The 21,727-nt window shown below is 50.0% G+C and overlaps 1 protein-coding gene across 1 annotated transcript in view; it reads right to left on the bottom strand.

The window, feature by feature from the left end:
• The window catches only part of GRID1 (glutamate ionotropic receptor delta type subunit 1), a 672,081-nt gene that overhangs the window by 649,409 nt on the left and 945 nt on the right, over positions 1-21,727 (bottom strand). The window lies entirely within an intron of this gene.

The following is a 21,727-nucleotide window of genomic DNA, read 5'->3' as shown; positions in this document are numbered from 1 at the left end:
CCCCGAAGAACTAAATACTCAGATCCAAAAAGATGTTTGCACACCGATGTTCACGGCAGCATTATTCACAGTGGCCAGGACGTGGAAGCAACTGACGTGTCCTACGATAGATGATTGGATAAAGAACCTGTGGTACATATAGACAATGGAATATTACTCAGCCATAAGAAGAGATGAAATGCTGCCATTTGTGACAACCTGGATGGACCTTGAGATAATCATGCTAAGCGAAATAAACCAGACTGAAAAAGTTGAAAATCATATAATAGCACTTATATGTGGGATACAAACCTAAAAGCAACAAATGAACAGGACAGAGACTCAGGGCCATGGACAGGGTAGGGAGGTCCCTGTTTTATATCTTTCTCTTGTCTGATCGCACTCGCTAGGACCCCCACAGGGTAGGGGGTCAGGGAAGAGGGAAGAGGTAGACAGAGTAAAGGGAGTCAAATTTGGGGGGTTTGGGGGGAAGGTGAAGTGGGTAAAGAGGATCAAATATGTGGTAGCTGAAGGAAATTGGACTTTGGGTGGTAATCACACAACAGAATACATAGATGTCAAATTATAACGTACACCTGAAAATTATATAATTGTATTAACCAATGTCGCCACAATAATCTTTAAAAAAAATTAAAAACTTAAAAAATTTAATAAAAAAGAAAAGAAATGATGATACAGTCTCATGAAGTCTTTCTCATTCATTGTTGCACTCCCAGCTCCTAACACAGAGACCAACATGCAGCAGGCCCTCGACACACTGTTGGGGGCTGCGTTAAGAGATGTCAAGTGAATAGCATGCAGGGCAGAACTGGAAGAGCCCTCTGGAATATCTGACTTCCGATTCCTTACACCTCCCATGACCACTTCTCCCCAAATGACAAGAGAGCACCTCCCCTAGAGGGCTGTGAAGATAAGTTTGGACAAGATGTACAGGTACCTGGCTCTGGCCTAGTCCTGGCCTAGAGCAACTCTTAGCAAGGCCTTCCCTAGGTTCAGACAATCATGGTTTCTGTGGGACCTTTCCAGCCGGTAAAGAGGCAGGAATCCAGGGGTCACATGAACATCACACTAACTGATCATAAATGTCAGCCCTGATTGGAGACAAGTAGCTGGTCTACCTTTCTGAAGACTGTGTTGGTCACAGACAGCTCTAGGTTGTGCTCCTGGGTGTTTGATCATTAGGCTGATATTGTGTCTAAGGAGATTTTTCATTGTGTTTACAATAAAATGTACACATGCACATCAAGAAAACATTAGTGGAGCCCAGGATGGCAGATGCGGGTACTAAAGGTTAATGTCCACTGTGAGCTCTATCTAGCCCCTACACCCAGGCCAAGTACAAATTCAGGTTTCAGAAAGGGTTTGGTGACTGGATGAGAGAACTGTTAACACCTCAAAGACAGGATGGCAGGGACTGAGGGCCTCAAGGAACACCGGTGTTCCTGAGGCAGCGTCACAGCATGTGGAGCTCACTAAGAAGATCTTCTTCTAGAGCCGAAGCAGGCAGCTAAAGAGGAAATCTGAGCATGTATTCACAGACTGGCCTCGCCACTATGACAACTAGGGCTGCTTCCCATCCATACTGACTCCATGCCTTCCTAGACATGGACTGGCTCCCCCCACCATCCTCTGAGTGCCTGGATCCTTGGGGTGCCCCTGTCTAGCACAGCTGCAAAGCTGGCTTTCATAACAGATACCAAAGTGCAATGATTAGATGACAAACCTCATTTGCCAGGAGGCAACACGCAAAGTCATAACCAGGCCTGGCTCCATGGAAACATAGCTATAAATTGTTTCTGACAGTTGTTTTATTTCATGTGAGTGTCACCTATTCATCTGTACACATTCTAGAAAGACCCTGCCACACAGCCCAGCTGACTGCCTGACCACTCTATCTGACGACTCATCAATTAACAATGGATAACCACAAGCCCAACCACCAGGAATGCAGCCTGGCCCCACAAGAGAGTCCTCCAATGAGCCAGCCTACCCCTCCAAACAGAGCATGGGCAGGACAAGACAGAGGCTGCCAAGGCATGGCAGGAATAGGAGCCTCTGATCCTTGACCCATGTACCAAGGAGGGCGTAGCCAGGGCATCCCCCCAGGGACACTGTCCTTTAAGGGGCAGGCAGCTGCCAAACACAGCTGTGCCCCAGCTACAATACTACAGAAGCCTCTGTCCAGGGGATACACTGATCCAACTTTGAGACTCTCCCTGGAGCTATAAAAAAGAAAGGTGCTGTCCTGAACTAAGGGTACTCCCCACCAGTAGGGGAGGCCTGGGCCCTGAAAACATTATGATGAGGACAACAGAGGCCCATGAGGAGAGCTCTGGAGGCGAAAATGCTCCCAGGGTGGGCATGGCAGTTACAGTTCTGAATGATCAGAGCATAAGGTGAATTTACTCATACCTTATTTTTTTTTTTTTTTCTTTTTTCCAATTTCATGCAGTCTTAGAGAGGAGTGAGGCACAAGGCTGGTCAACAAGGATACCCCCATCCCTGGTAACACTGATTGGACTCATGGATGGGCATATGACTCAGGCTGAGCCAATCAGGATGTTCCCATCCCTTGCAGTATTGACTGGCTCATGAATGGGTACATGACTCCAGCTGGGCCAATCAGAGTCCTCTGAGGACCTCTCCCTTGGAGCAGAAAGGTAACTGGTCTCTTTCCCCTGCCATTTTTGCTAAGCAGGAAGAATGAATGACATATGGTGAAAGGCCGGCAAAAAAAATGAAGTCAAGCAGAGCCACAAAGAATTCACACCAAAACCCAAGATCTTGCCTTTCCAGAGTCCCCTTTTGTCAAAGGCCAAGGTGAGCTGTATCCTTGTCCCACACAACTGAAGAAGCCCTGACTGGCATTCATTTAGGAAGCCTGCTGCTCCCTCCTATGTCAGGGGTCCACCCACCATGAGAACCCTATGATGATGCCCATCCCAACACCCACAGGCTACCTCCTCTGACCTTCTTTTCCAAGCTCAGACCAACCCTTGAAGTCCAGTTCAAAAGGCCTCCCTGTCAGGGACCCTCAAGGCCTCACAGGCCCCAGAACCATTCCTACCTAAATTTTCAACTCTGTCCTACTCCTCTGCTACTTTATCCAACGCGGCGCTCATCTTGTCCTCCTCCCTTCCCCTCTCCCTTCCATGATAAGTTCCTGGAATTCTGAGGCCAGGTCGGAGTCACCCCTGCATTCCTCACAGCGCCCAGCACACAGCAGGTGCTTGGCATATGCCTGCTGCTCTGACATGTGATGGGGATGGGGCCATCCCAGTGAGCACCTCTTAGCATCCTGTTTCCACTCTAATTCACACAAATACCTGGGTAGCACATACTATGTTTATCCCCATTTTATGGATGAGGAAAGTGAAGCTCAGAGAGCTTAAGTAAGTTACTCAAGGACAAAAGCTGATAAGTGGGCAGAGCTGGGGTTCAGATCCAGCTGGTCTGCCTCCAAAGTCTCTCACCCTCTCTCTCCATTGAACAGTAAGCTCCATGTACCTGCTACATCCACCACCTCTCCCAGCACCCAACAGAGCGCCTGGCCCAGAAGAGACACCAATGAACATCTGTTAGCCTCCCAGAAGTCCTGCCCTCCAGAAAAGCCTCTGGGAGGAGCTGCAGGGGAAGGCAGAGGAAGAGGAGAAATCAAAAGCACAGAGCGGGAGAAGCCACCAGGCGGAAGAGGCCGGACTGGGGCACCACAGAGCCCCACGCAGGAGGGCTGGAGCGGGAACATGCCGGCCCTCAGGGATGGATTTGGTAATTACCCAGAGCTGGCTCCAGCTGCACTAATTAACCTGCTGCTCCCAGGGGTGCAGTAGTTCCCATTGCACCCCAAGGCTGGGCCAGGCAGGCAGAACTGTGCTGCAGGACACACATCAGGGAAGAAGCTCTCTTTGGGAATGAGGACCCAAAGCTGTCCCTAGGGGATGTCCACACTGAGCACGCTGATGGGCATTGATGAGGCCAGCCACACCTAGCTGAGGAACCCATGAGAATAAAAGAGGGCAAGAGTAGAGGAGGAAGGCTGGGAGTCTGCAAACGAGAGGTGACCTCACGAGGGAGGTGACCTCAGGAGGAGGGAGAGGGGAACTCTCAGGAGATCACAGGACAGTGTTCTGCACCAGGGTCTGGCAACCATCTCAGAAGTACTCAGTTGTTCATGCAGGCTGCACTGACTGCGCTTTGGCTACATGCCGGATACTGTGCCAGACATGGGAGACCCAAAGAGAGCACTCTCTGCCCTCCTACAGCTTCCACTCAGGATGGGAGTGGAAGAACGACAACAAGATCAATCATCTAGATGAATAATAAATAGCCCATTAGAAGCAAATGAGTTCCATGGAGAAAAACAGGGCGACGTCACAAGTGCCAGGGAGTGGCCCGGGGAACAGGGTGAAATTCTAAACAGAGGTCAGAGAAGAGCTTGAAGAAGTAGTGACATCCTGAGCAGAGACTTGGAGAGGTAAGAGTGAGTCTCACAGGCAGTTTTAGGGAGAGCGCCCCTGCAGCAGCCAGACATATCGGTCACGTGGTGGAATGGAAATCACAGCTGATGTGAACAGCCAAGCAAAAGGGAATTCAGACGACTGGCTAACAGCATGGGGATGAATCAGTGAGAAATGCATGGAAAATGAAGCACCAAACCAGCAAAAAGTTAGTCAGTAACTTCAGGAGAAATGAAATATGGAACAAGAAAGGCAAAGATTTTAAACAATAACGTGCCACTGATCTGATCACACCAAGAGGAGAGATGGGAATGTTCAGGGCGCAGGAGACTTTAGCTTGGAGGATCTGGGCTGGGAGGTTTCCAAAGTAGGTGTTCAGGCTAGAGAGTTCTGAATCTAAAGTTCTTATTCTGAGGGGTCAATTTAGAGGTTCGGACCCCGGGGTGGGAATTCTTAGCCTGGGATGTTATGCTGGGGTTTCTGAGCTTAGCAACGGGGTCTAGATTTAAGGGTACTAATTCTATAAGTTCTCATGGGCTGAGAGGAGGGTTCTGATCTTGAGGTTCTATGCCGGGATGGCTTGTAAAGAAGAGTCGCTCTGGGCCTTTCCATTGGAGGGGGTGGTGTGGACAAAGGGCAGCTAGACCTTCAGCCTTGCCCTCTCTGCTCACTCCTGAACCCTTGAGAAAATTCCGGCCTTTTCCCCACATCACTGTCAAGAGATCCTTAGTTAATTGGGTACCAAATGCCTGTGTACTCCAGAAGCAGGGACAAGAAGAGAGCAGTGGAAAAGGATGGGGTCATGCTGCCCTCATAGTGGAGGGCGTGTCTCCTGAGACCTATGTTAGAGACTCCATCACCCATGCTGCTGTAGCCAGCATCAGGAACAGAGAGGGCAGTGAATCACAAAAGTCACACAGCACTTTAGGGTCAGTCAGGTTCTAATCCCAGTGGTGCCTTAGGCCCAGGCCAGGGGAACCAAGGAAGCTGAATCCCATCTGCCCCCAACACACACACACACACACACACACACACACACACACACGCACGCCACTTGGATCCTCAGCCAATGGCCATGAGGACCCAGGAGTCTTTTCTAGAAACTCCAGCAGCCTGACTAGGGCAGCCCCATCCAGTTGAGTTCGGTTGACCAAAGCCAGGCCCTAGTAGACACCAAAGGGGGTCCTGAGACAGGGCCAGGCCCCTAGCACAGAGTAGGAAGGGCAGGGCTGAGGGGTGCCCTGGGTCGGCCCAGCACACCCTCCAAGAAGCCCCAGGGGCCCGCACTGTTTCTTTGCTGTATACCCTCTTCAGCATTTAGTGAGCATCAGCAGAGGGCGAGCCCGCATGCTGTAGACCTGTCCTGCAGTCCAATCTGCGGAAGCACCAACCATTGAAAAGGTCTTATTTGAGAACAGTATGTATAAATGTTTGTTTCTCTGGAAAGCATCAGCTCCTCAAGAATAATGATCATGGCTTTCCTTGCTATGTCTCCCCAAACTCAGGGCCAAGCCCACAGTAGGTACTCAGGAAATGAATGAATGAATGAATGAATGAATGATGAATGAATGGACATTCCCTTTCTAATGTCCTCACTAAAGGATCAACAGAGAAATTTATACAGCATACGAATGAATGTTCTCTCTGCTGTGGTCAAAACCAAAACTAGTAGCTCTGTACATCACTTGTGCTCTTAAAACCTTGTTCTGGAGATGAGATGCTCAGAATTCCTTTCAGGAATCTGGGCTGAGTTTTCTGCCTTTATTTGCCTTCTTCTAACATAATAGAACCTCCCAATATTCATCTGAAGCTACCTCATAGCTAATTTTCTGAATTTCTATATATAAAATAAATCATTTAACAAAAAAATCTGTATCCACAGTATATGCAACAAAGGGAGATTTCAAAGCCCATTAACTCACAGAGATGGTATGTTACTGGGAGAATATGGGCTGTATAATTAAAACAATTTAAATCTGATTATACAGTGGGCTTTACTATGTGCCACCATCTCACTAATGGAAAGAAAACCAATATCTTGAGGGGTTTTTTTAATTACTGTAAAATTATGAATTTGAACACGCACATACCACTACTCCATTGCTTCATGTTACTGATAAGGTAAGATGAAATACTCCTTTCAGAGAAATATTCCTTACAGAGAACGTAAGCCATCTTCAGCTCAGAGCCCCGCTCAGTGTACACAGCATCCAGGCTGAGGCCCCCAAATCAGGAAAAAAGGTTAGCTCCCATGTCAGCCGATGTGAGTGGGGATCCTTTCTGGAGACCCCAGTATCAGAGTTACTGACGCCTGGCTTACCTGTCCTCTCCTAAGAACTCCAGAGCCCAGTGTCTGGGGTGGGAAAACCAAGGAGCCTGGGACAGGGGATGGACCAAATGACATTTCATGGCCCAGCCATGAATCCCTCTTTGTGGAGCAAAAGTATGCATTTCAGTCTAAACTGGAGGAGCATGTCCAGAACTGTGATGAAGGAAATCAATGGTGATAAGCACCCCGTTTAGCCCACCTCCTATGAGCCTGCAGAGGCAGGGAGTTGGGTGGAGCTGCCTCTCCCCCTGGGTTTTCTCATCCCCATACGTCTCTCCTCTCACAGCTTAAGTCCTAGACCTAGGTACATGGCTCTGGGTCCTGATATCCCCTCTATGGTCTACGGCCTGTCTCTACCTGTTCTATGGGCTCAGTCCCCAGAGACTGAGCCACTTCTGCCAGGACCACAGAGAAGGAACTCTAAGATCCCTGCAGACCTCACCAGGCTGTCAGCACCCTCTTCTTCCACCTATGCCCGACAACCCTGAATAGCTCACAGATCCTGCCATTTCACACCTCTGAGTCTTTGCTCAAGCTGCTCTACCACCTGGAGATCCTGCCTCGCTTTCTTCATCTGACCAACTCCCATTCCTCACTTAAGACTCAGCTCAGGAGTCACTTCCAGAAAGCCTCCTCTAGTTGCTCCCAACCCCAAGCTAAGTTAGGCACCACATTTGTTCCCACAGCCCTGGGTTGGCTTTTTTCTCTTGTTCTTAGCTTACTTGTCTGTCCCTGACACACCCAGCTCTGTCACCATAGCATTCAAGATGGGCAGCCAGGAAAGCCAGGTCCTCACAGCCTGCCAAGGTTCCCCCAGAAAATGGTCTTCACCAGGCTAGAAACCATCTTCTTAGCTCTGGCCCACCTCACGCCCTATAAGAAGGCTCATATTTCTTCCTCGACCCCCCACCTACTTTCTCCAGCTGAAGTTAATAATTTAAAGCAATTAAATCCAACAAACCGTAACCAATTAAATAAGGACTGGTGGCCAGCAGAGCTGCCGCAGCCTCGCGTCTCTGCCTAAGCCTGTGTTTCAAGGGCGGCTAGGTGGGGGCCTGATCCTAGGACCAGCCTCCAGAGACCTAACCACCTCTCCCCAACCCCCACAAAGATAAACTTCTCCAAGCAGCCAGCCGCCTAATGAGACTGTCAGGGGACTTCTTAACGAGATTAGGCAAAGCCCAAGTTCTGCCTCACTGTATGGAGGATTTCTATTCAATTAGTCCTTCAGAGCGGTGCAGTCACCGCCCAGGCCCCTGCGGATAGGGTAGCCCCCTCCCAGCACACCTAGTACTGCCCTGGCGGCCCAGCCTCCCAGGGTCAGCCTAGGGCAGTGTCTCACCAGACAGAGGGATGAACAGAGCTAGCCTGGGGCATGGGACTGCCAGCCCAGGACTCCTCTCTACCCTTGGAACTTGGACAGAGATCAGGAGTGGCTATAAATGGGCCATTTGGAAGAAGGGAGCAGAGACCACTGCCCACAATAGGTGTGTAGGGATAGGAAAGACCCACCCACATGGGGGAGGCTGAATCTGAGGGTAAAGGCGTGGGTTGTGGCTACATTTAAAGTGGGGGCACATACCCCAGGGTGCCGTAGTTCAGCCATCTTGCCACAGTCCCAGCAAGGTCCTCATAACACATCCCCAGCAGCCCACTTGACAGACTCCTCCAGGGAGGGGCTGTCTAAGGAGATGATCCCTGGACCCATTGGGGTCTCAGCTCATCTGCAGGTCTGTGTCTGTGAGCTCACTGGCACATATAGGCATGCACTCTCATGTGTGAGCAGGCCCACACACATACGTGCCGTAGGTACAGTCAGATAGCCACTTAAAAAACACTTCCTCCTGCTTGTACCTGGTGTGCAGAGCTCATGGTGCCTGAGCTCACAGACCTCACAGGCATTCACTAAGTCACGATGGGAGACATGCAGGACAGAGCAAAAAGGAAGACCAGGTCCCAGCTAAGAGAGCAAAGCAGCCATAGAAGGCCTCCTGAAGGGCATACCAAACTGAAACTGTGAGGTGACGAGGAAACTGAGGCATGGGGGCAAGTGGGTAGACACAGTCAGGGGAGAGCAAGGGCCTCTCTTCTGGCACAGGGAGGGCACCACGGCATGCAGCAGGGATGAGGCTGGATATCTGGCTGGGGCTAGACATGAGGACTCAAATGCTGAGCACAGACAACACCCTGCAGACCAGGAGCCCAGGGGTCTGGCTAGGCATGGGTGTCAGGAAGATGCCCTGGTGTGCTCTGAGGGGTGAGCTGGTGGGAGCCTACCCACTGTGTGCAGGTGCCTAGAATGGCATGTACATTGTATGTTCATGTACTCATATAGTATCCCAGAGGCATGGCCAGGACAGAGCCAGCTCACAGTCCCCGTCTGGCTGTACCCCCCCATCTAGAGGCTCACCTGGAGCTCTCACCAGTACTGATCAGTGGGTGCTGATATTTATCACAGACCTGCTGTCCTCCTTTTAGTGAAGTTAATTTTCTTGGCAGGAGCTAAGTAGCCTGACACAGTTGGACCCCTAAGCCCACTCAGCAAGGGAGGGAAAAGGGGAGTTCTCCTGATGAGGTTTTGATCATTAACAACAACAGAGCTTCAAAGCCCCTCCAGCCCCTGCTCAACGGTAGGGTCTTAACTCCTGCTTCCTCAGAGGCCAATGTGGCAGGGGTGCCAGCTACATCCTTGCACCTGGGCACTGCTAACCAGCCCCTGGAGTAGTCACCAAGGGAGTGCTGGCAGAGAGTATTGGGTAGCATTCCTCCCCACCAAGCTCAGAGCTGCCAGGCTCTCTGGCCATAGACGTGCAGCTGCTCCTCCCTCCCTCAGCCCCTTCTCCCGCCCTGGTCTAGAGGATGCAATGCCTAGGACAATGTTATCCCCATTTCATACATGTGGAGACTGAGGCTCCTAAGCCCACCAGAGGACTCCAGGTGGGAAAGGAAACTGGAAACCTAGGTTATGGTTCATACCCAACACCCAGGCAGCCATCAGCCTTCACAGCCCCCAGTGGCCAGCACTTGAGTCCAAGGAAGCTTTTGCTTCCCGTGTGTAACTCCCCTCCCCACAACACCCACTCCCACCCCCACAGGTACACCTCAGGCCGATAGAGGGGGTGGACATGCTATTGGCCCTGAGCCCCTGACAGAATAGCTCAAGTGAGGAAATGCCTCCCTTAAATAGGGACTTCAAAACTGTGTCCCACTCCAGCTGATGAGCATGGGGAACTCCTCTATAGTGGCTGACCGTTCACATTGGGCCTTTGACTGCCCTCACAGAAATGCCAGGGAGATGCGGTGCCATCAGCTCCTATCTTTTCTTGCCAGGAAAAGATCTTCAAATCCAGAAGCTAACCAAGAGGGAAGGGCCAGCACAAGCGAGCTTTAGGTGGCAGGATGGGGCTGCTGTAAATGCAATAAGCCTCAAGGCCTCACATGTCATGGGACCCTGAGTGGTCCTGAGCATAAAGGCAGGACTACCACAAGCTTGCAAGGGTCTCAGAGTGTGGAGGTCCCATGTGTTCACCTATCCTATCATCTATCCAAGGACTTTTTCTGAGCACCCACGACCAGCCGCACACCAACAGGCTCTGGGAATTCGGCAGTAAACAAGACAGACACTTTCCAGTCCTCATAGACCTAACATTCCTCAGAAATAAATTAATAACAACTGCAGATGGGGAAGCACACAAAAGAGGAAAGAAGGGTTTGATAGAGAATAAGAGGGGCCCTAATTAGAACCAAAGAGAATCTCTTCAAGGTGAGATCTGGGGCATAGGTGAAGGCTGAGAAGTAGCCTGTCATGCAAAGAGCCTTCCGGATGGAAGGAACAGCATGTGCAAAGGACCTGGGACAGGAACATGCTTCACCTGTTGGAGAGACAGGAAGAAGGCCTGTCTGAAGCAGAGAGGTCAAGAGACAGGTGAGGTGAGCCCTTGTTGGGGTACTTGCAGGCTCTGGCAAGTCTTCTGGATTTTATTCCTAGTACAGAGGGGAGCCACTGAAAGGTTCCAGCAGGAGAGGAAGGTGATTTTGCAGATAACTGTGGCTGTTGTGTGAACAGTGGCCTGGAGGAGAAGATGGAGGCAGGGAACAGTGAGCAAGTGACCGCAGGGGTCCAGGCTGAGGCTGGGGAGATGGCAATTGAGATGGAAAGAACCAAACAAAGGCCAAGGACAAAGGGAGGGTCACATGAATTCTAGGAGGCTGGGTAAGTAACAAGGAGAATGCTGGCTCGGCTACCAATCCTTCAAGTTTCTAAGCAATCCCTACTTAGTTTTGCTCCCTGTACAATAGCCCAGTGCTGCCCAGGGTTGTCCTGAGATGCTACACATCCAGCCCTGGGCACAAGGTATTGATAGATATCTCTGCTGTTTAACAGGCCATCATCAGGAGCCTATACTAGAACAAATACTGCCAAGCCCATCGCATTTCTTGCCTGTGTGAGTTTACTGGGCTGGCTCCCAGCACCACCCAAGTGACTGACTGTCCATGAGGCTTCTACGGTGAAGGGAGGATGAACTGAAAATGCTCAGATCCCCAGCCAACTCCGCCATGCTGTGATTCTGTGAAACCTGTACCTAAGAGAGTGTGCATGGGTAGAAACAGTACACATGACTGAGTCAAGTGCAGTAATGCAGTCAGCTAGTGGGATGTCAGTGATTCTGCCTGATGTGACCCTGTGTCCTATGGGTGCTGCTCAGTGACCCAGTGTCAAGGTACAGAGCAGACTGGGGAGCTGGGCAGTGGGATCAGGAGTTGGGCAATGGGATTGGGCTGGGCCCAGACTGTGGAGCATTTCTGAAGGCAGCACATGTCCCTGCGAGCGGGCTTGGGCTGAGAAGGAGAACCAACCCCAGGTAAGCACAAGTAAGATTCACAAAGCTCTGAGCAAATTGGACTTTAAAGCAGTCAGTGTGAAGTTGAACACCGGAGTCAGCACAAGCTCCAGATGGGGCTTCCAAAGCATTATTCTTTCTTGGGTAAAAGCCCCCGGGGGTTGAGGACCAGAGGCTCACCCAGAGCCACAGTAGGAGGCAGTGCTGACAGCCAGCACTCACTCAGGCTTCATTAAAATCAGCACAGCATCCAGAGAAGCAGGGACCATCCCTCTCCCTCTGTACTGGCCAGATGACATCATGAAGACAATAACTATGATTCCTGTTTACTGAGCACCTCCTGGGTGCCAAGCCCCAGCTAAGTTCTCTATGGTCGTCATTATCTCATATGGTCCATAAGACAACCTGTAAGGGAGGTGCCACTGTCCCTATTTTACAGCAGGAAAGCTGAGGTCAGCAAGTTAAGGCCCTCACTGAGGCACATCGGTGTTGCTGTGTGTTAAGAAGGGCAGGACAAATGGAAGTATCCAAAAGAGAATCAAATGAGAAATCATTAGACTCCAGGATGGGCAGCCTGAAAATTCTTTGAGAGACACAGTGGCTGTCTTTAAATTTTTAAAGGGCTGTGGGTAGAGAAAGCCTAGGTTAGAGATGAAAATCTTCGATCCTCAGAGGTGCAGGGATCTCATTTGACTAGTTGGGACTCTGAGGTCCTAGGAGGGACAGGGCTGGCCCATCTTCTTCAGATGAGTCCGCCCACGCCAAGTCTGGCCCCAGGCCAAAGTCTGCCCATAGCTGTTCCCTGTCTTAGCTAATGCCGCCATAACAAAATATCATAGACTAAGTAGTTTCAACAACACACATTTATTTCTCACAGTCTGGACACTAGGAAGTCTAAGATCAAGGTACTGGCTGATTAAGTTCCTGGTAATATCTCTCTTCCTGGCTCGTAGACGTCCACCTTCTCACTGTACACTCACTTCGTAGAGAGAGAGCAGCTCTCTGGTCTCTTATAACTAATCCCATCATGAGGACCCCACCCTCAAGCCTTCATCTAAACCTAATCACTTCCCAAAGGCCCCACTTCCAAATACCATCACATTGGGGATTGGGACTTCAACATATGAATTTAGGAGGGGCACAACCATTCAGTCCATATCACCTCCACACCTTCTATGGGCCTTGGCCTTGGCTTTCAGGGCCCTCCTACAGCTCTAGACACCAGGACTCTGTGGTATCTGCTGACCCACACAACTGGGACCCCAAGAGGCCCACTCCCTGGGGTGGGCAAGCAGGCTGGCCCCCACCCTCACTCCACTGACAAGATGCCAAGGTCAAAGAGGATGCCAACAATGAGGAAGGGGACAAGCTACTGCCCACAGCCTCCTCCTGACCTTGGCCAAGTTGAGCAGCTAGCACCACAATGACTATCTCATTGTGATTTCTGAGGGGCCCTGGGCCAAGACCACAATCTAGGTCCAGGGATGTCCCCCAGGAGTGTAGGGAGCTAAAGCTCCCAAAATTCAAAAGAGTGCATGGATTATCTCGGGAGGCCTGCTTGCATAAAAAAAGGAAAAGGCTGGTTCTGTGGAATTCCAGGAAGAAGATTAAGTATAGAAAAAGCAAAGGGAGTGTCAAAGGGAGTATCGATTGTACCTCGATCTTCAGGGTGTTACTTTTATTATGTTATTTTGGGATACACAAAGGAACAGATTATGTATAAAAAGAAGCATAAGAAATAAACTCAGAGAGACAGTTGTGAGATCTGTTCTCCCTCCTGCATCCTGTCTGTCTTCTCTTTTTTCTCAGTCCCCGCTCCCCCATTCAGGTACCTGGTTTGACTTGGTCAGCTGGTTTCCAACACAGGAGTGAAAAGGAAATGGTATTTTTTGAGTGCCCCATGAACTGCTCTGTCTTAGAGCTGAGGATACAGCAGGGCACAAATGAGACTGAGTCCTTCCCTTCCTGTAGCCCAATCTCCAGGAGATATCACCAAACACGGGGCAATGGGAAACATATAACAGGGCCAGCCTCCTCTGGGCACTGGGGGCTCCCTGGGAATGCCACATCTGAACTGAGACCTGAAGGAAGTCCACAAGAGGGGCAAAGACGGAAGGGACTAGAGGGGCTCCGAGCAGCAGTTAGAACTGCTGAATCAAAAGGGAAAAAAAAAAAAAAAAAAAACAAGAACTGTTGAATCTTTCAGCTAAATGTGCCTAGGCGGCATAGGTATCTGCAGCACATGCATGTGCGCACACACACACACACACACACACATTCACACATGCACACATGCACACATACTCAAGCGCACACACACACATGCATACACAAGATGTGGGATCTCTGCCTAGATTCCACAGAATACCAAGGACCTGACCCAGCCTCCCAGACAGTTCCTTCTCCTTAGCACTGCCCACCACACCACTCTTCCCCAGAGGCATGGTCACCCTGTCTACTGTCCCTGGAGAAACACTAGCCATAGGCACCCTGTGTAGCTCTGGCTCAGAACTGTGGGCTTTATAGTGTCATATCTCAGCCTTTATCAGGTACAAGGGAGAAGCCAGCCTTGAGCTGAAGTACCAGCTTAGGACTTAATGACAAGGAGACTCACCCTCAGAGCTCTAACCCAGGCTGGCAGCCTGCAGGACTGGGGTGGCCCACCAGGTTGTTTGGACTATTTAGAGCTCTGGGTAGGGACAGATGAAGGCAGGTGCCCTGGGAGCCACCTAGGACTGAGGAGTAATATTTGATGTCTGCAGCCATGATAGAGAAGGCAACAAGAACTGAACCAAGTCAGGGCCATCTCAGCACCTGGTGCCAGCCCCTATGATAAGCACCACTGAGACAAGCATGGGGAGCACAGACCAGGACCCAGAGTGTGGCACCTCCTTCCCTCTGCCTCTGGATGCTCAGACAAAAGGACAGAAGAAAACCCCCATCCCCAGTCTAGGAGCAGAGCCAAGGCAAGACCTCTAGGCTCCACCCTTGCACAGAGCAGGAGGAGCTGTATGAGAAGGGAAGAGCAGAACTAGCCAGCCAGGCCAGGCTGAAGCAGAGCTGGCAGGGGCTCAGGCCACTCCAGGGCTGGTACATAGATGGGATGAGCCAAGAGCTACAGCCAAGGGTTGGGTATGACAGTGTTCAGCCAGTGGGGCCCATGTCTCTGCCCTGACCTAAAAGATGGTAGCACCAAAGGGTGTCATGTACCCTTGGCAGAGGCCCAGGAGAACAAAACAAATGGTAGCCAGGACACGTGGAGGACAAATGCCTACCACCCACACCCTTAACCCCAGCTCAAGGCTGAGCATACCTCTTCTGAGTATCCCAATGGACTGCTGCTGGCTGACAGCCTTCTTCCTGTCAGGTATACATCACCTCTCTAGATCCATCACCATAACCCTGAGGTAGACCCACTTCACAGATGCTAAAACTGAGGTTTGAAGGAAAGGGCAAGTGACCTTTAAGACTACACAGTTTAACAGCCACAGAGCTGGGATTTGAACTCAGACCTGCCTGACCCTTTTCTAACAAACAGAGCAAGTTATGCTTGCCTTGTGGCAAGTTCCTTGGGGGCAGGGCCAGGCTGGCCAGATTCCGGCCACTCTGTGCATTCAGAACAGTGAGGCTGCAGCAAGACGGCAATATTGCACGGTGATAGTCTGCAGCTCTCAGAGCCCTAGCCCACACAAAGGGCTCCAGGCAGCCTCCATGGGAGCCATGTTGTCAGTACCAACTTCCTTTTCTGCTACCCTAGGACACCCAGAAAGGCTGAGACTCAACTCCCAGCCGCCCTAAATGGTACAGGGGCTCAGAAAGCCTGCCCAGCCCCAGGTCAGGAAGTACAGGAAACCAAGAGCCCTGTGGGATCACCCAGGCTGGTAACGTGACAACCATCCCATTGGCCCTTAGCTAGGCATTTTAGTGCATTTCCTCAACTGATCCCCACAGCTATCCTCTGTGTTGTCATTCCCACCTTCCAAGGACGCCGAGGTAACCTGTCAGAGTCAGAGAACAGAGCAGGGATGGGAATGCCCACCTGTGAGTGAGAGCAACAAGTCTCCTTCTGCTCCAACTCCTGAGCACCACATCTGCTCTCGTGCTTAGGTGTGGGAGGCCCAGGCTGAGCACTGGCAGGGGCCAGGCCCAAGGCAGGCAGAGATGGAGTTGCAGCACCTGGCTGCCTCTGCCTAGATCTGGTGAAGGACTGATGTGAGGAAAGCAAATTGGGGAGACTGGACCTGCCAGGGCCAAATGTCCCGGATCTGGCCAGAAAAGGAGGTGCAGCCTGGGCCTCCTGCTGGCAGCTACTGATTATTTATAGGCTGAGAGGAAAGTCTTCAAGAGCCCAACTGACAGAATACTGGACACAAACCCAGTGCCTTCCTAGGCCTCATGCCTGTCAGAAAGGCCAGACCCCAAGAGAAAGGGGCTATCATAAACCAGCCCATGACAAGACGTGAGTCTCTGCCTAGCCCAGTGCTGTAACAAGAGAGCTCCTGCTGTCTAGGAAGGCAGAGGTGAGAAGGGAACTGGGAGAGTGGAGACAAGGAAAGTCTGTAGGGGGAACAGGGCTACAGGGAGCCCTGACGATGCTACAGGAAGTGCAGACTGGCCGAAGTCCAGCTGCAGAGGCTCACTGGTGCTGGCCCCGAAAACGGCCGAGCCTGGATGCCAATCTTCACCTCGTTATTTAGGAAGCATTTAGCCCAAGTCTTCTGAGAGCTGGGCCTGTCCAGGCACAAGTTTACAGAGGACAAAATTGGCGGACATAGAGAATACTACAGGTGAGAGCCTGGCTGCGCTAGGGACCTGGGCTTCCTGACTTCCCGCCACACCAAAGAGCTACCCAGAGCTTTCTGCAGCAGAAAGACAAGCAAATAAGTGGGCAAAGGGGAGTAGACGGGAATCATGGATCTGACCCAACCAGGATCCAATACCTAAAACTGTTGGTTGTTTCTTTTGTTGTTGCTGTTATTTTAGTGAGCCACCAAGGAAATGGGGGCGGGGGGAGGCTGTTTTGACATGAATAGGGTGGTATTTGTGTAATTCATCAAATATTTCCATTTTCCCCCATTCCTGGAACATCATAGGACTGTGCTTCCTGGATCCCTTATGCTTAGCTGGAACCACATAACTAGTTTCAGCCAATGAGTTTTAAGCAGAAGTGACATGGACATGTGTTCTCCAGAGCTCTTTTCCTCTGACACAGCAACTGGCACACACATATGCATGCACACGCATGTGCATACACACGTATCCCCCAGAGCTCTTTTCCCTCTGACACAGCAACTGGCGATATTCAAGCTGACTGATCATGATAAACCAAGCTCTAAGCTGACCAGTTATAGAAATTTAGCATGGGCAAGAGATAAATTTTTGTTATGTTAAGCTACTAAGATTTGGGGATTGTCTGTTACTACAACATAACTTAGTCTATCCTGACTGATATAAAGGGAACCACAGAACAAAACCGAAGGGTAGAGGCAACTTCCCTGAGTAACCAAGTCTAAAAAGATTCACATCCAAGGATCACATTGGGTTATAAATGGTTTGGGAACAAGCAGTACAAAGTGAATGTTCCAGGTTTTTAGGTGATAGCATTTTCAGGATAGTGAAAAGGCCAAGTAAAGAGGGAAGTAGCTGCTGAAGGGAACAAAAACAGGGACTTCGATGTGGCATCTACAAGAATTTGGAAAGTTTGTCTGACTTTATAAGATGTGGCTCTGAGTGCCAAGGGACCGCCTTAGCTGTCCTCCAAGAAGAACCTAGAGAAATGGCCCCAACAAGAAGGTTGTTAAAGTTCCCATGTCACCAGGAACAGGAACAGCAGCAGTTCAGGGGCAGCCTGAGGACACATTTCTCACTAGACCCATGGCCTCCTACCCACATACCTGGCATGAGATGTCCATCTGTTCACTTCCACTTAAGTCCAACCTCCTAATCTAGCAGCAAGACCATGGCAATAGGGATACTAAAAGGGAGTCTCTAGAACCCAAAATATGAGGACATTGGTGGGGCAAGAGTATAGTCTATAAAGTGAGAGAGTAGGTACACATGTGTACATGCATGTGTGTGCACACACAGGAGGGACTCTAGAATGAAGGGGAACTCTAAAGCCTGAGATTTCAGCTGAAGGAAGATGGCAGTAATTCCTTTATACAGCCATTGGCTTGTGAGGAATCCAGAGAGAGAACTAGATGGTCCCAAGCCCCAGCCCAACCCTTGTAAGGAACCATCAGCACCTGTAGCCACAGCCATGGCCACTTTCTGGCTTAAAGCATCATTGCGGCAGCCCCTGCAGGGGCCAGGAAGAGCAACTCTGTGTGGCAGACCTCTGCAAGGGATAGAGGAGAGGGAGGATGGAGGGGTCTAAAGAAAAACCTATCCAGGCAGAAAAGGTCATTGGCCTGAGTAGCAACAAAAATTTAGTTTGGCTATTCAAAAGCAGATTATTCTAAGAACTTCTTTAGGCACAAGCATCATCCAGGCCCAGGGAAAGACATCAGTGTGTTGCTGGAGAGCACAAGTAAGTCTGCAGAGGTCCAGAGGCTTACAGTGTGCCATCTCCAGAGCAAGCTTGGTAGACAGGGCTATAGGTCCCAAGTGACTAGCACGCCTGGCTAAGATAAGAGGATGCCACCCAGGAAGCAAGAATGCAGTCAACCATGCAAAAGAGAGGGAAGGGTGGACAGCATGCACTGGCTATGATGGGCACTGACAAGTGTGCCAACATGAAAGCAGAACAATGGCCCACAAAGTCATCCACATCCTAACCCCTGGTACTGTGAATATAATAGGCTACATGGCAAAGGAGAATTAAGGTTGTAGCTTTAATTATGGTTGTTAACCAGCTAACTTTAAATAGGGACATTATTCTGGATTATGCAGGTGGACCTAATGGAATCACAAGGGTCCTAGGAAGAGGTAGACAGAAGAGTCAGAGGTCAAGAGGGAACTGTGATGACAGAAGTGAGGTAAGAGTGACAGGCTGTGAGAAAGGCCCCCCCACCCTTGCTGGTTTGAAGACAGAGGAAGGGGGCCAGGAGCTGAGGAAGCCAGGCAGCCTCTGGAACCTGAAAAGACAAGGAAATGGATCCTCTCCTAGAGCCTCCAAAAAGAATCAGCTGTGCTGACTTGATTTTAGTCCAGTGAGACCCATGCCCTTGTCCTTCTGACCTGCAGAACTGTAAAATAATAAATTTCAATTTTTAATCAAGTAAATTTGTAGCAAAATTTGTTTCAATGCCAAGAGAAAACTCGTAGAGCCAAGTGAACAGGAATGAGGGCAGTGGCCTATAGGTATCTTTAATGACACTAACATCACACTCAGGGAGACGCTGACGGCATCTCCTGGGCAGGGACTGGTGATATGTTAAATAAAAAAGCAGGATACACAACTAGACAGAATGAGAGCTCTCAGCATTTACAAAATACAGTGGGAATGGGGGGAAGACTAGAAGGAAATAATGGAGGTAGACCTCAGAATGATTTCGTCCTGTCTCTTGATGCTTTCCTGTACCTTCCACATTTTATGTAATGAGCATGCACTGCCCTTTCTCTTTTTACATTTTTTAATTAATTCATGCTCATTGTAGCAATGCATTTCTTTTATAATCAGGGGGAGAAAGCTAAGTAAAAAGCTGAAAATGGAAAGGTCAGTGAGGGTCTGCTCTCAAGGAATTCACTAGTTTAAGAAGTGATGCAGTTGAAAATATCAATAGCCTCAAGAGAAGCTGAGATTAGTTCACAGCTGGGTCAAGAAACGGAGAAGGAATTAGTGTTTACTGAACACCTACCACAGGCCTTCCACACACAATTTATACATGTCTCACTCATTTAATCCTCACAATAATCCCATGAGGCAGGTACTACGGTCCCTTTTAACAGATATGGCAACAAAAGCTCAGAGCAGGGCCGGGAATCTCCCAGGGTCACACTGCAAGTGAGGCAAGCAGAATTTGAAAATGGTTCCTAAGGCTCCAGCAACCAAGCTCTTAGCCCTGCATGGTGCTGTCTCCCGGTCCAAAATGAAGGCAGCATCAGTTCTAACCCAAAACCACGGAAGGTCACTGAGAATTTCTCTAGTCCATGATGCAGACTGAACCCCAATCCACCTCTTCCCTTCATCCTTGGCCTCTCCCCCATAAAAAGTCCTTTCCTTTCCCTCCCAAACTGTATCTACCACCCACGTCCTGCTGCAATGAATATCCAGGCCCAAGAGAGAGATAAGCTATCCATCAAGCAGGCCAAGCCACAGATGGACAGCACCCCACACAGCACAGAAGGAAGGACACCCAGCAAGCTGATGGCTGCATAGCAGAGCCCCAGGCTAGGGAGAAGAAACCTCTGAGCACTGCTCTGCACTCCCCGAGGCCCTGGAGGGGCTGACTCCTCCCATCTCTCATAGACATGCAAGAGCTGCACAAGGTCATGGTATAACACTGTGGATTTCTGCTCATACACCTCTTAAGTTGAAAGCACATGCCAGCTTTAACCAGCACACACACTCTCTAGGCAGCAAGCAGTTCAACAACACCTAGTCAATACCTGGACTACTGGCAGCCATCAGAATCCAACTGCCTAGTCTGGAAGTACACACACACTCGCTCTCACACCCTGGTGAGACTATGTCAGCCTGCCATCCTTGGAGCCTGAGACATTTTTCCAGCTATACAAATAGAGAAACTAAGGCCCAGAAAAACAAATTCTTTTATAGAAAAAGTCCCTGGGTGGAGCCCTGTGTCTCCAGGACATAGCTGCATTAGAGTTTGAAAGTTGAATGGCCCACAGCTATTTTTGTTTGGCTTATACTATGTTTATAAGTTGTTTGATTACTTAGAAATAGTTAAAAATCAGAAGTCCAGATAGTTACACTGAAGTCCAGATTTGAGACTCCTCCTCTAAAAAAAAAAAAAAAAAAAAAAAAAAAAAAAAAAAAAAAAAAAAAAAAAAAAAAATTAGCACATCTACAATAAGACAAATGGCAAACTCTACTAAAGCTGTGGAATACAGGCAGGGTCCCAACACACTATGAGCTCCTGGGTGGAGGAAATGTGCTTCCCTACTGTGTCCTCAACTCCCAGCACAAAGAATGTATGTCCACAGAAACAAATGTGTGGGGGCAGTATCAAGGGAGCAGGAAGTGCTATCAAAATTGTGGCACATAATTGGAAAAGCTTGGGTTAACCCAGATCCGCACCCCAGTTAGGGTCTTGTCTAAGAAGCCTACCCTCCCCTGTCTGGACCCCACCTTCATGAGGGCACACAAAAGAAGTCCAGAGTGGGGAACATGGGGGCAGGGACTGCTGGTGGGACATGACCAGACGTCAAGAAGGGCAAGAATTTCCCCTCCTAGACCTAAATGGACATCTAACTGTGGATATCTGTCAAGGCTAGAAGCAGCAGTCCCCACAACAGGCAATACCAGGCTCACCCCACTCACCACCACCCCAAAACACACTCAGAACTCTGGGTTTATATAACCACTTCAGGACATACTTGGACCCTCAGGCCCCAGAGCTGGGCCTTCTCCCTCCCTTGCTGCACCCAAGAATAGAAGACTCCCAAAAGACCTCATTCCAATGCAAAGTTCTCCCTAGCACCAGCACCAACCTTCTGGACCCAGACCAGAGCCTTCTCTGAGTCACCCTTTCCTTGCAGGCACCCATGAAACCCACAGCCAACCTATAACAGGTGGCAGCAGGAAGATTCTGCTCCCAGCGGGCTGGGAGATGGGGAGCTGGCCTGAAGCCCTCAGCCAGCCCACCTCCTCCCTACATCCATTGTCCTGCCAGTTTCTCCTGGGAGGAATCCCCACATTCTGTGCCACCAGCTGCGCCCTCTATTCTCAGCACGCAGAGAGAGAGAGCTCAGAGTCTAGCCCATAGACATGAGGAGGAAGGCAGAGGAAAGGAAAAGTGACCTGGGCTGGGCAGATATCAGGAGCCGAGCAAGCCTTAGGCCCTGACCAGGAGGTAGGCAGCATAGGGGAGGAATCAGCCAGGTAGGAGAGGAGGGAATGAGAGAGCAGGGGGAAAGCAGAGGGGGCCGCTGATGCGAAAGCCCCTACCCTAACACACACACACACCCCTTCGCAC

Source organism: Pteropus alecto, unplaced genomic scaffold (genome assembly GCF_000325575.1).
Source record: "Pteropus alecto unplaced genomic scaffold, ASM32557v1 scaffold155, whole genome shotgun sequence".
In the NCBI taxonomy this organism is placed as follows: Eukaryota; Metazoa; Chordata; class Mammalia; order Chiroptera; family Pteropodidae; genus Pteropus; species Pteropus alecto.
Note: the sequence above shows the minus strand (reverse complement) of the source record. Positions and strands in the feature narration are given on the sequence as shown.